Source organism: Drosophila gunungcola (assembly GCF_025200985.1).
Source record: "Drosophila gunungcola strain Sukarami chromosome X unlocalized genomic scaffold, Dgunungcola_SK_2 000021F, whole genome shotgun sequence".
NCBI lineage: Eukaryota > Metazoa > Arthropoda > Insecta > Diptera > Drosophilidae > Drosophila > Drosophila gunungcola.
This window is the reverse complement of record NW_026453184.1, coordinates 1233178-1246889: the sequence shown is the minus strand read 5'-3', so window position 1 is coordinate 1246889 and position 13712 is coordinate 1233178.

Genomic DNA, 13712 nt, shown 5'->3' with positions numbered 1-13712 from the left:
AAAAAAACCTTTTTTTTTAATTTGTTATCTTAAAAATATATGTCCAAGAACAACCACTGTGTATTCATTTAAAGAGCTGTACAATTAACCTTAATTTTTTTATTCAAAGGCAAAAGAATTTTTTTGGAAAATGATTTTTAGTGAGAATATAAAATAAAAATATTTATTTTGTACTTTCGTTGCTAGTTTTTTTAAATAAAATAAATTAATAATAACATGTTCTAATTTTTTCCTCATTGAAATGCGATTTTCTCAGTGCAATGTGTGAACGCAATATGAGTAAGTAATTGTTTTGCTCGACTTGAAATTGATTTGTACTTTCTTTTATCGGCGACCGACGTTACCTGTCCAACCCCGCCCCCTCTTGCCACTGCACCTCATCAGCATCCTCCACTACCCTCCACTACCCTCCTTGCCCAACGCTCGACCTTTGTTTTGTTTAACCTTTCCATTTTCCGCTACAAGTTGTTCAACGTTAGCCCGAATCTAGACCGATTCCTTACCCTCTACACTAAGCAACAAAATAGACTTATTTATAAATTAGTTCAAACACAATAAGGTTACGTTTTACTTTATAAACAATTTGTTAATAATTTTTTTTAGTACCGAGCTCATGTTGAAATATTTCCTTAAGTGGGAAAATAAATGCTAAGGCCTTTAAAAATCGTTAATATTATGTTGGATTTCAGGTTTATTTTTTGTATATATCAAACATTATAGATATTTTCTTAAAAGGAAAATAAACAAGCAAAAAAAGGCAAATACAATACTAGTTTTCAGTGTATCTGCCATCTCTGTCTTTGCGATTCAGTCCATCTCTTTCGGTGTGAGAATTGGCCTACTGTTTGGAAGATGATGTCTTCATTCTATGGCCGCTGATCATTGCCGGGATAATCCTTCCCCTATTGTTCATTTTCGATTTCCACAGCTCTTGTTCTAATTCTTGCTCCGCTTCTCTCCTTTCTCCTTTCTCATTTCTCTTTTCGCCTTTTTCCCCCGTCCTTTCTTCTGCTAAGCTGCCGGCAACTTCTCGATCTGGAAATTGGGTCTTCGGGCGTCCCAAAGTCTGCCCTTTTTCATTTTCTACAGGGATTCGGGGGACCCTTTTCTCCTTTTCTTCACGATGTCCAAACAATGGGCTCGTTGAAAGCGACTTTGGCATATTGAGATGAATTGTTGTCGCTGATCTGCCTGCACTTATATTTACCGGAAAATGCTTAGGAATCTTTCCCATACATATGTTTGTACACATTGTATATGCGGGCTAATGTTCCGAGGGGAAATTCAACGGCGATCGAATTTCCTTGGCTATCAGTTGGCTCTGATCTTCGCCCAATTAGCCTGGCCAACGCCCCTGGCTAATTGAAAGGGGATCTGCAATCTGAATCTCAAATTGTTTTCGAGGAGTGTTCGGGGGAGGTCAAAGATCAGATGAAAACATTGGCCTGACTTTTGGCACATCCTCCTCAAAGGGAATAATTCGCAAGTTCTTGAGGAGGTAAATCTGATCTCAAGAATGCCTATCTCGAAATCGATATTTTAGTGTGGAGTGTGCTCATTTTAAGGTGTTGGATTTGTATTTTATTTGCTTGTGTTTATATAAATTGTAAAAATATCTTATAAACATATTTATTTATTAATCTTATATAACTAATCTTTAAATAATATTAAAATATTTTCAATGGCACACTGAACTTATATTTATTTCAATTTAAACTTTGTGTTTTTCTAATTACATTGAAAATTTGTATATTATTTTTTATTTACAACACTATTGGTGCATTCCTTTTTTATTTTTAAAATATGGGGTATACTTATGTCAGACATTTTGATTATTTTATTGCTTTAAACTTAAAATAAAGTTGTTTTTTTTTAACATATAAACAAAATATTATTTGGCAACGGGGACGCATATATTTGATGAATAAACGACTGCCTTCTCTATTAATTTTTCCACTTTCTTCTGAGTTTTTCTACTGAGTTTACCCCATTAACTTTTGGGCCACACCCAAAGTGAACATCCTTCAATCTTGGCCACTTAAAGAGTAAAAATGATGTTGCAGCTACCGTAAGTCAGATAAGACCCGAAAAAGGGACAGGGGATATTGGTCAAAAGTTATGGGATCCGGAATGGGGAAAAAGTGTGGAAAAAGAGGCAGATCTTGGGGTCAATCAGTGCCGCGCCTACAAGTGGCGGGCTACCGAAAAACCCCCACCCCCCTCGTTTTCCCGCCCCCTTTTCCTTTCTTTTCCTAATTTGACCCAGCTTATCCAAGCCGTTGTCATTGTTGTTATATATATATATTTTTTTTTCTCCTCGTCTTGTTTTTCCCTTGTTTGTTGTTGCTGCGGCCTTTCAGATGTTTGGTCTTGCCTCAGCCTCTTCTTCATGTTGTCACCGCAGCGCAGAAGTGAAAAGAAAACCAAAAACCAGAAGCGTAACGAAACAGATCGAATCCAGCAACAACAGCAGCACAGAAAATTAAAAAAAAAAATAACAAAAAATATCCAGAAAAAAAAAACCGAAACGCAGCTCAGCACACGAGCTCGTAATTAGAACCAGTGGACAGGCGGGGGTTAAGGTAGTGTTCGGGGGGTCACGAAGGGGTTAACATATTGGATCTCCCTCGCGATCTGGACGATTGTTGTTGCCATTTTTTTGGGCGTGTTGCCCCGAACAAATTTGTTAAGAGCTCCAACTGAGCGAGCGGCTCCTTTTTAGTGCCGGGGGATCCGTCGCTGCACCTGGTATACTGGGAAATACCCTGTTTATGTTGGTGGAGGGGATTCCATTTTTGGCAACTTTCAATCTTTCAATATTACGGATTTGTGAGCTTAGAACACAAACTTTGTTTTTGAAAAATACACATGCAAACACCCAAATAAAAAAATTTTCATAGAAACTAAACTATTGTTAAAAGAATTTTAAAGTATTGGGTAAGTATAATATCTAAATAATATGAGTCTTAAATTAATACCACGAAAGTATGAAAACAATACTTATGTGGCTTAAAAATATGACTTTTGGCTTCAGTTTTAGACTCTTCAGTATAGAAACGAAACTAAAAGTATAGGGGCTATATTATTTGGTATTGAATTAATAGTCTTACTTTAATACTGTCTATAAAGTAATTATTAAAGAAGAGTTCCTTAACAAATTTTGGAGTTTTGTTAATTGGCCCTATTTTATATTTAAAATTTTAAAAATAATTAAAAAATAGTAGTTTATTTTATAAGCTAAATAGATAAATAAAATTTTTAATTTAATTTAATTTTTATTTAATTGGTATATTATTCATATTTTTAATAAAATATTTAATGCCTTTATCTAACTTTTATGATATACAAATATAATCATTTGATTCCAAAGCCAGAGGGTATTGAAATGTCGCCACTGGGAGGACCAACTCCTCTCCCTTTCGGTATGCAAATTGGCTGTGTTTTGATGGGGCAAAGGGGAACTCGACCGATGGTAATGGGTAGCGGGGGGTCGGCTGGAATGTGCATAAATTTAGCGAGTGTATTTGCCGAAGCAGCTCCCATAAAATTATGAACGCGCAGCTCCATCACACATCCGAATACGAGGACCCTCGGATCCTCGGATCCTCGGATCCTCGTGCCCAAAGAACCAAAGATCCAAAGATCCAAAGATCCAGAGATCCAAAGAGCCACCGATCCGCACAGTCTCATTTCAATAATGGCAGCGAATCGGACAGAGACAGACTGACTGACTCTGACTCTGACTCTGACTCGGCTGCGCATATGCATATGCGCATTCCCTCAAATTATATATGCGATCATTAAATGTCTTCGACAAAAATGAGCATAAAAATCGCACGCGGCCCCAGATGAAAATAAATTAAGGCACAGCGCAAGGGCAAAGCGAGAAAAATAATATTAAATGCGAAAGGTGAGGGGAAGTTACAAAGATAACGAATTTTATGACGCCCTTTATGGAAATATGTACATGGATTAGACAAGGTCATTAGCTACACAAAATAGTTGGTCTTTTAGCATTTCGGCTTATTTTAGCCAAAGTAATTTTACAAAACGGCTCAAAAAAAGCTCGCCTGTTTTCCAAAAGTCCTAATCCTGATTTTTCAATGAAAAGTCACGATATTTCTTCAATATTTGTATTGAATACAATACCTTGTTGAACTCGTAATAAAACATTCGATTTTCGTAGAAATCTTATTATTGGTTTCTATTCATATTTATTTATAGTGTATACATTTTTTATGACAGCATATATACAAAAAACATTTTCCCGTCCTATAATTCACTTATCTCTGACCTATTAAATAATGACGTTCTTCTATTTCATATATATATCCCACAGTTATCCTGCAGTTCTCTATATATCCCACATTTCCCCACCGAATTACCTATCCAACTTTGTGATCCCTGATGCTATTTCTTTTTTGGACTTTTTGCCAACTGTGGACTGTGGATTGTGCCCCCCAATGGGATTCGCGGGATCATTTCGATGGGTGTGTGGCGATCTAAATTGTTATTGGAATTGGACCCACATCAAGGCGACCGCCATTATCTAGCTGGGTCGCTCCCTTTTCCCTTTTACCTTTTCCCTTTTTTCGTTTACTCCAGACCAGTCCAATCCAGTCCAGTTCCATTCCCTCAGTGAGTCATCCGGTCAAGTTGTCCACGATTTCTGGCTCGGATTCAGATTCAGAGTCCGCCGCTGATTTCGATTCTTCTGGCGGCATTCAGAAGCAAATAAGTCACGTGAATAAGATTTCTCGCATAATAAATTATGGCCGGGCAGGGAGCTTAAAGAATGCGCTTCTGTGCACTGCAGGCCCCAAAAACTGAAGGGAATGGGTATGGCTGAGTATCAAGAATCGAGAACTGAGAATTGGGAACTGAAAATCGGGAATCGAGATGAGGAGTTGGATGCTGGGTGCTGGGAGCTGGAAGCTGGGAGCTGGAAGCTGGAAGCTGGGAGCTGGAAGCTGGGAGTTTTGGGGCTGGTGAAACGCAGCGATCGAAAAGCGGGCCACATTATTGTGACCCGTAAATGATACAAAAATTGTGTGTCATTAATAAGCGGCACAGCATGGCATCCGTGCGAGGCAAGGGGAATGGGCAAATAAAATACAGGCAGAAAAAGTATTAATTAAATCAATCACGAACCTATTACAAAATAATGAAGTCTCTAAAAGTTATTAGAATAACTTATAAAACATTGTATTTATAAGTTAATGACATTGCGCTTAGAAACCTTTGAATTTTCAAACATTGAAATAAACAAACAAATTATAAAACATATATTTGTTAAACTCACAAATTTCTATGTACCATATTATTTTTAACACTTTATAATAATTATAGAAACATAATTTCGATTTTTTTTTCGGCAGATACTTGATACTAGTTTTGATCAAATATTTTATATATATTATATTTTCCCCTAAAATCAAATCTCTGTTCGTTTTTTTTTTCATTATAGTAATAGAAAATGGAATACCCAGAGCAAAATGACATAAAATATGTGTGCCAGGCTCTTCTTTTAAATCATTTTTCCTAACTGTTAACCATTTTGTAGATCATTTTGTATTTGGGTGTATAAACTTTGAGCTATGCCTCTTTAAATCTTAATGTGGTTATATTTACCAACTCAAATTCCTAAATTTCTCGCAGTGTAGGGCCAGAACGAGACACTTGCCACACGAGCTGAAGTCGGAGTTGTTAAAGTCGGAGAAAATCCCTGAAGTTGGGGTCCCGATCAAAGGTTCCAACTGCAGACAGCTCGGGACCGGCGACCGGTTGCAGCTTCCCCGGCTTCTTCTCTACTAAATATATATATGTGGATATATGTTTTTTTTCTTTATTTTCACCTCCCCGTAATATTCCCCATATATTCGCCGGTGGACTTTTGCTTAGCCGCGCCCTTGGTGGTCGTTGGTCGCCCTTAACTTGGTAACCACACCAGAATCGGTAGTCGGTTGGCCAAGACGAAGCCAAGGCGGGGAAAACTGCGGCATCTGTTTTACTTCTGTCCAATTTGATTGATTTGGAGAGGGGATGCGGTCAAGTTTAATGATTTTTGATTTGCCTAATGGCAACTGGGAGGTCGGGGTCACGGGGTGTGCATACGACACAGAACATGGGTTTCTGGCGGGGATCTAAAAATCTGGGAAATCGTTTCAGAGGCTGGGAAAATATGGAAAAACCATCAATTAAAATGTATTTTACTAGCCCTTTAAATACGTTTTTGTGAGCCGTTTTGGGCAATATTAATTGTATGCTTAGTGACAAAGATTCCGATTGCTATTTATAAACTGTCTATAATTAAATGAAATTTTCGAAAATATAAATTGTGAAAATAAATATATAATCTATTCTTTAAGCATATGCTATATAAGGTAACATAATAACAACCAATTTGTAAAATAATAGAATTTTAATTTAGGATAGATTAAATCAAGCTAGTTCAGCTTAATAGTTGAAAACTGACAATTATTTCGAATATTAAATTTAGATTTTCAATGAAAAAGCTGACATATTTTAAAAGTAAACTTGTAATTAATTGCTTTACTTTTCTTTTGTAACTTTTTGTTCCCTGTTTGTGTTGGCACCTTTAATAATTTCGTTGTTCTCCACTGACTCCTCGGTGATTATTCTGTTAGATCCTGCGGAATTGGACTTGCGGACCACCCACCTGTGAGTGCTCATCTCGGTGGCCCGTCCATCGCATCAAGGACTGTCCAATATCCGGTCAACTTCCGCAAGGAAGTCCTGTGATTCCCTCCCATCCCGCTCCTGACATCGATGTTTTGGCCGCATTTTGCGCAAAGAATCAAACCATTTACCGCACAGTAGCTACACGGAGAAAAACAAGCCACAAAATAAGTTATTTTAATTAATTTTATAAACAAAAATCTACCTAATGGTAGACTGATTTCAGGCATTTATAAAGAAGAACATAGTTTAGTTATTAAAACTTTGTATTAATTAAATAATTATTTTGATTGAATAGAAAATATACAAGCTCTTTTGTAATAAGCAACTTGGAAAAAAACGATGTGCTAAAATTGAAAATAAATTACCTTTTTATTTGAAAACACAGTTCTTATTATAAATTTTAAAAGCGGAAAATGGCTTTATATAGTATACAATTAGGGCACTTGGCAGAAAAACCTTAAAATAATTTTAGGATAGTTACATTTATGATGATAACAAAATAATGTGTTTTTTATAACATTTTATTGCTGTGCAGAATCCAGGGACTGGGAAAAAAAGTCGGCTACCGGACTTGGACTTGGACACTGCCTTGGACTCAAACTCGGATTTGGATGGGGAATGGGACTCTTTAAGGAACAATCGAGGGCGGACAAAGAGCGGTGACACACAGAGGCGATAACTTCCTGTTTTCCCGCCCGCTTTTACCGGGGTTTCCCCCGGAGTTTTCCAACCTTTTGTCCACGGCTGCCTTGATAATTGGTTGGTAATGGCTAATTTATGAGGCCCGATCCGTCGAGAGGATGCACCTGATTCGATGTGAGTGACCTTTGGCACAACACACAACACACAACACACACACACACACACACACGAACGCAGCACAATCGGCAGGAAAAGTGGAAAATGAGTGGGGAAAATACTAAAGGGCGATGGAAGACCAGTTGCAGCCGCGCAATTGTTCACAGTTGACAGCTTCACATAAATTACCGCACATAATGAATCGATCGCCACTCGCCTCGGACCCTCTGATATCGACATTCCCCCACCCCACCCCTCCGATTTCCGATAACCCCCACACACTGCGGTTCACCTTTTTTTCGGACATTTGGAAAATTAGAAAAATGAATTAGAGATCAGTTCGAACGGTGGGTCATAAAATGTGATGGGGAAGCTGGAAAAAAAGGGCAATACGACCCATTAAATTCCTATGGATTTAACATAGATGTGGGATTTTAGATAGAATATTTGTTTTTTTTTTTTTTTTTAATTTTTATTTATATTTTTAACAAATTTTACACAAAAAAAAGTACAAATATAAGTTATTATTTTATTTAAAAAAAAAATTATGCTTTGAAAATAATATATAAACAAATTAATAAAACAAAGTAATTATTTTTATTCTGCACCTTTTGATCTTAGCTTATCAATTCCCCCTCAAAGTCAGCTAAATACAGGGTATTTCCTAACGATTTCTTGCCACATTTCTCAGTTTCTTTCATAAAAAAATATAAAAAACAGTTGGAGCGAGAAGAAGAAGCAGAAGCAACCGTTGAACGCATTTTTTCCATAGCTACCATTACCCCCTCCAAAGTCACCAATTTTTAATTCATTAATGCAAACGATGCAAGGCGAAATGGAGAGAGTAAGATACACAATAACAAATTTTGATAGAGTTTATGAAAGAAAACTAAGAAAAATTGGCTATGTAATGTGGATTTTATAATATTTGCATATGTGTAATGGATATATTCTAGATTGTAAGGTTATATGATTTGCTATAAAATATTATCTACAAAAATATGTTATTAAGTGTCTGAAAAAATAAGGAATTATTTTTGTTTTGTTTCAGTGTAAGGGGAGAGGGAGAGGGACAGGGGGTGGGGAAGGCAGCCATGGGGGGTGATCAGTGATCAGAGATCACACCCCCTGCCACCCTTGTCCCTGCCGTTGACTGACTTTCGTCGGTAGCCGGAGTTCGATGTGTGTTTAATATCCGTTTTATTGCCATTGAATTAGTGGCCTTTGTCAGCATTTAGGGATCTTAATTTATATGGAAGTCGGAGCTAAAGAAGAAGAAGAAGAAGCACCAGCAACGAGCGTGACTCCGTAACGAGCACGGTTAAACCCCCTCCCCACCAACCCCCCCCTCCCCCTTCCCCATACCCTCCCACTCTATCTGCGACCTCTGGCAGATGCAAAAGGTCAAACGCACACGCGCATGGACACACACACCACACACACCACACATACCACACACACTCACACTCACACTCACACTAATCCCAAATGATGGCCGCTCTGCCCAGACTAAGTGTCGTCGTCGTCCTCCGCGGACACACATTTATAATCGTACATATATATAGAAATATATACTTATATATCCTACGTTCTCCGCTCGTTAAATCAGCAACAACGGCCACACAGAAAAAAAAATGCATATGATATGATATAAATTTAATGAGTTTTCATTTCAATTACGACAAGAAAAATGGTACAAAATGTGTATAAATATACAAATTAAATGAAAAAAGGTGAGAAACAAATTAATTGTAAGAAGTTAAAAAAAGAACTCAAAGAATGAAATATTACTTTCGAATTAGTAACAAAAAATGCCCTAATGGTTCAAAAAACAATAAAAACTTTTGAGTCCACAAATATTGTATATAAATTATTATTATTATTTTATCATATATCTTACTTTACAAAAAAAAACCTAACTAAGAACAAATAAACAAAAATTAAGCAATTATAAGTCATAAAAAATGACATATTATATAACATTAAAAAAAAACCAAAAAAAGTTTAGTGATTAAGAAAGCAATAATGTCATTTAGCCCCATAAAATGTTTTGAAATTAATATGAAACAGATAAATATTTCAAAGAAAGAAGCTATTATTTAACATGATTCTTTGAATTTTAACTGTAACAACAATGAAAGCTAAGGAAAGGTATCAGCAGAACTAACAACAAAAGCAGCTTAAAAAGAAAAAAAAACATGTGGAAAGTAGTTACTCTTATAAAGGTAAGCAATAGTTGCACTATTAGAGTTATTGAGTGGTAAGAATAGCAAATCAAGTAACGTAACCTAAAGTGAAACTTTATAACTGAAAATTTAATAGGAGAAATAAAGTGTTAATACATTTTAAAAAATGTGGATCTTGTACATGAATAACCCGATTTTGTAAACGTAAAACAAATGAAAGCGTCGTTAAACAATATCAAATTATATCCTTTAACTTTGGACTATGTAATACCAATTCCAAACTGAGTATGTTTTTTCTCTAAGAGAGGGAACGAAGGATAAAGGGATCCTTTAGAGGGGAAAAAGCGAGGAAGTCAAGGTAGTTGACCAAGGAACCCGAAAAATGCAATTCGTCGCGGGTGGCTCGCGACGTGCAAAAAACAAAGGGATACACCAAATCGGGAACGAATAAAATCAGAGGGGGGGTCCGAGGGAAAACCTAGAGGAAGAGGGTTGGGCGAGGGTCAAAGGACATAGCACACAGGACACAGGACACAGGACACATGCGTGCCCAAATGATTTTTCCTAATGCAATTTTTTGTCGGCCAACGAGCGGAAGTTATAAAAAATGAGAGGTGCACTTTTCGGAGGGGGCATTTGTTGGAAAGAATCGGGAATAGGACTCGCAGATGGCACATTATTGGTATTAGTGATGCCTGATCGGAGTCACATAAATATTATTTGGAAAGGAAGTTGGCACAAGGAATGTGAAGGGGGCTATAAAATAAAATTCTTCTGATTCTTGAGACTTATTTAGTTGTAATTAATTTTCAGTTACTGGATAATAATATTTACCTCTTAATTATTTAATTATGAATTAAGTTTTATTAATTTTTGCCTTATAATTTTATGTAGTGTTTTGATAAAATGTATGTGTTTGTGCGGTTTAATGCCTTATAAATAGATTTAATATTTTTTTATAAAGTAAATTTTCCCTTATTTATCAGTCGTTGTCGGTAGGCATACTTATATTTGTATTTTTTCATTCACGACTCTCACAACTTCGTTTCCTATCAATGAATCCATAATCGTGGATGCCGCTGCCACCTTCTCTGATTCTGATTCTGAATCTGATTCTGAATCTGCTTCTGATTCTGATTCCCATTCTGATTCAAATTCATTCATCCACGATTCCATTCGCTTGGGCAGCTTAACTCAACTCAACTCAACTCAACGCAACTCGATTCGACTCGATTCAACTCGATTCAATTCCATCGAAGCTGCATGGAACCCTTGGAAATCGCACAAATTACGTTCCAAAGATCAACTACCGCAATCGATCTGGCGAATTAAATTCCCTCAAATAAACAATCATCGAGGCAGTCGTCGCTGTGGAGATAGCATCTCCAGAAACTCGACGTTTCCAGATCATCGCTTTCAATTTGTATCAAATATCTTCAAAGGACTTCGACTTTGACGGGGCCTCTCGATTTTGTTCATCTTTTTCATATTTTTCATCTTTTTCCATTCTTTTTGTGCCTTTGTCTGGTTGCTGGTCCTTCAGCTCCTCTATTTACATTCGCTTTCGACTGGCGAGGCGGGGCGGAAAATAAAGGACTCGGAACCTTTGAGAGGCACTCACATATTTATTTGACGATTGCCCTCTCATATCCCAATTTTCTTTATCTTTCCGTTTTTTGTGTTTGTGTTTTTCTGTTTTGCGAGGCTCGCTAAATTGCATTCTGAACGCCCGAGCTGCGTTAAGTCAGAAGTCGATCAAGTGTGGATGCGTCGCGCAGATGTATCTGCATCTATGTATCCGAATCCGTACCTATGCATCTGTAGGTTGCCGACAGTGCGTTTCGCAACTGTAGTTTGTACGACCTAAGGAAATAGATTATTGATGATTTTTAATGTCACAAAAGTTGTACTCTTTTTTAAAGCTGTTTGCCGTTGATTTTAAAACCAAATAATAAAAATATCAAATTATCATAAATTTGTTTATTTGATTTCATTGTGAATAAGTAAAAGCCATTTTATCATTAACTTCACTTCTATAGCGAACTAATGTAATATGTTATCTTATATGAACTAATGTAATATTTATAATATCTAGAAGCTATGATCAACATGTAATGGAATTTTTTTTTAGATGATTTCTAATGGTATTATTTACATTTTTGAAACGCACTTTATTTGAAGTTTGCGGCTTATACAACCCACCAAAAGAGAAAAAAACGGGAGAAAATTCGTTTTGCAGCTTCGTTTCATTGCCATTTGTTTGGCATTTTCCCGTTTTCCTTGTTTTTCTATTTAACCATTGTATTTTTCCCGAAAAACATTCAAGTGGAAAACCTTTATTGAGTGCGATATTCCTATTCCTATTCTGATTCCCATTCCCATTCCCATTCCAATTTTACTCAGTTTTTATAAATGCCAGAGTTGGTATTTTTGTTTGTTGCATTTTGCATGCTAAATATGTTTTCGAATCTGTCCCATTGTTCGTCCTCCATTGTCAATGTTCTACTGTGCGGAGGCGAATATCTCGGCTTCTGTTTCTATTTCTACATGTGATTTGTAGCCTTTGTTTCGCTTCCTTTCTATTGCATTTGGCCGAAGCAATTTGCATGCCCCGTCCAGGACCCTATATATATGTATATATCCCTATTCCTATTCCTATTCCTATCCCTATCCCTATAATCTGCATATTTTGCGGTTCGCATTCCGGGCATTGTCCATCCAATCATCATTATCATGGTCACAGCAAAATGTTTGCGGAAGGGGGATAATGAGTGTCCCTCGAGTCTGCAATTTGTCTGGATGGAAAACCGGAGAATTATGGCTGCCAAATAGTGGCTGAAGTGAGCCACTTTAGGTCCAAATATTTGGCTCAGATTAACCCAAAACGGAAGCCATCACAAATTGATGTCAAACTCTTCGTTTTATCAATAAAAATAAGCTGAAATGATAGCTGATTTAACGTGTTAATAATATATCATTATTAAACAAGTCATTCATTGTTCCATTATTGAAATAGATGCCCTTATATAACATTTATTAGCTGAGCTAACATTATAAAATGGTTAAGACTGTTTCAATTTTACCATCCGCTTTTTATTTAGATTTTTTTGAGATGTTGATCAAATCATAAAATAAAATGAAGAAAAACAAACAAATATATCCTTTTATAATTAAAAAACACATTTAGAAAAACTATCTTATAGAATTCTACTTGCTAAAATCCACACAAAATTCAATTAATCCTTTCCGAAATGCTCCTTCCTGCTTTTAGCAAGTAAATCCCTGAAAATGCTTACAAACTTTTATAAGCTAATAAGCAAATTTGCTGCATACACACGGGGGGCCACCTTGGATTTTGAAAAGGGAGATTTTAAGGGGGGTTTTTTGGGTACATCGAAATAATTACAGAAAGATACCGGAATGATTCCGGCTCAAGGGATTTTAATTGCTGAAAAGAGGAGCTTATCTCGAAAAGTGCTGGGGAATCTCATTGCAAGAATGTGAAAAGATGTCTAGACAATCGAGAAAAGGATTGCTTTCACAATGGGAATCGGGTGTTAGCACCTTAAAACATACGTAGTATATATTTATTTAGTAATTGATTGATAATAAACAATTGATAATAAACACTTAGTTTTATTAAAAAAAATGGCATTTTTGCATAACAACACCTATTAGGCAATTCAATTGGCTTACATTCACCTTACATATATAAAAAATAAGTATTTTTGTTTGCTAGTTTTGTGTTTTAAATTGTAGTAAAAGCGTTTAAAAACAATACTAAGCTTCTCTCATAACAAGCAATGAACAAGTCCTGCCCCAACCAACAGATCGGAAATTTAAGCTCTTAAAAGCTATATGGTTTTTGGGCGAAATGCCGTACCACTCGAATATTTTCCAGCCTGAACCAATAAAATATTACCTAAAAATAGCAAACTCACTCATTATCTATAAGTGCATTACTTCCATGGCAACGTGTGGGCGAAAAACACAATACAACTACCAGACAAAAAAAAAGGCAAAAAT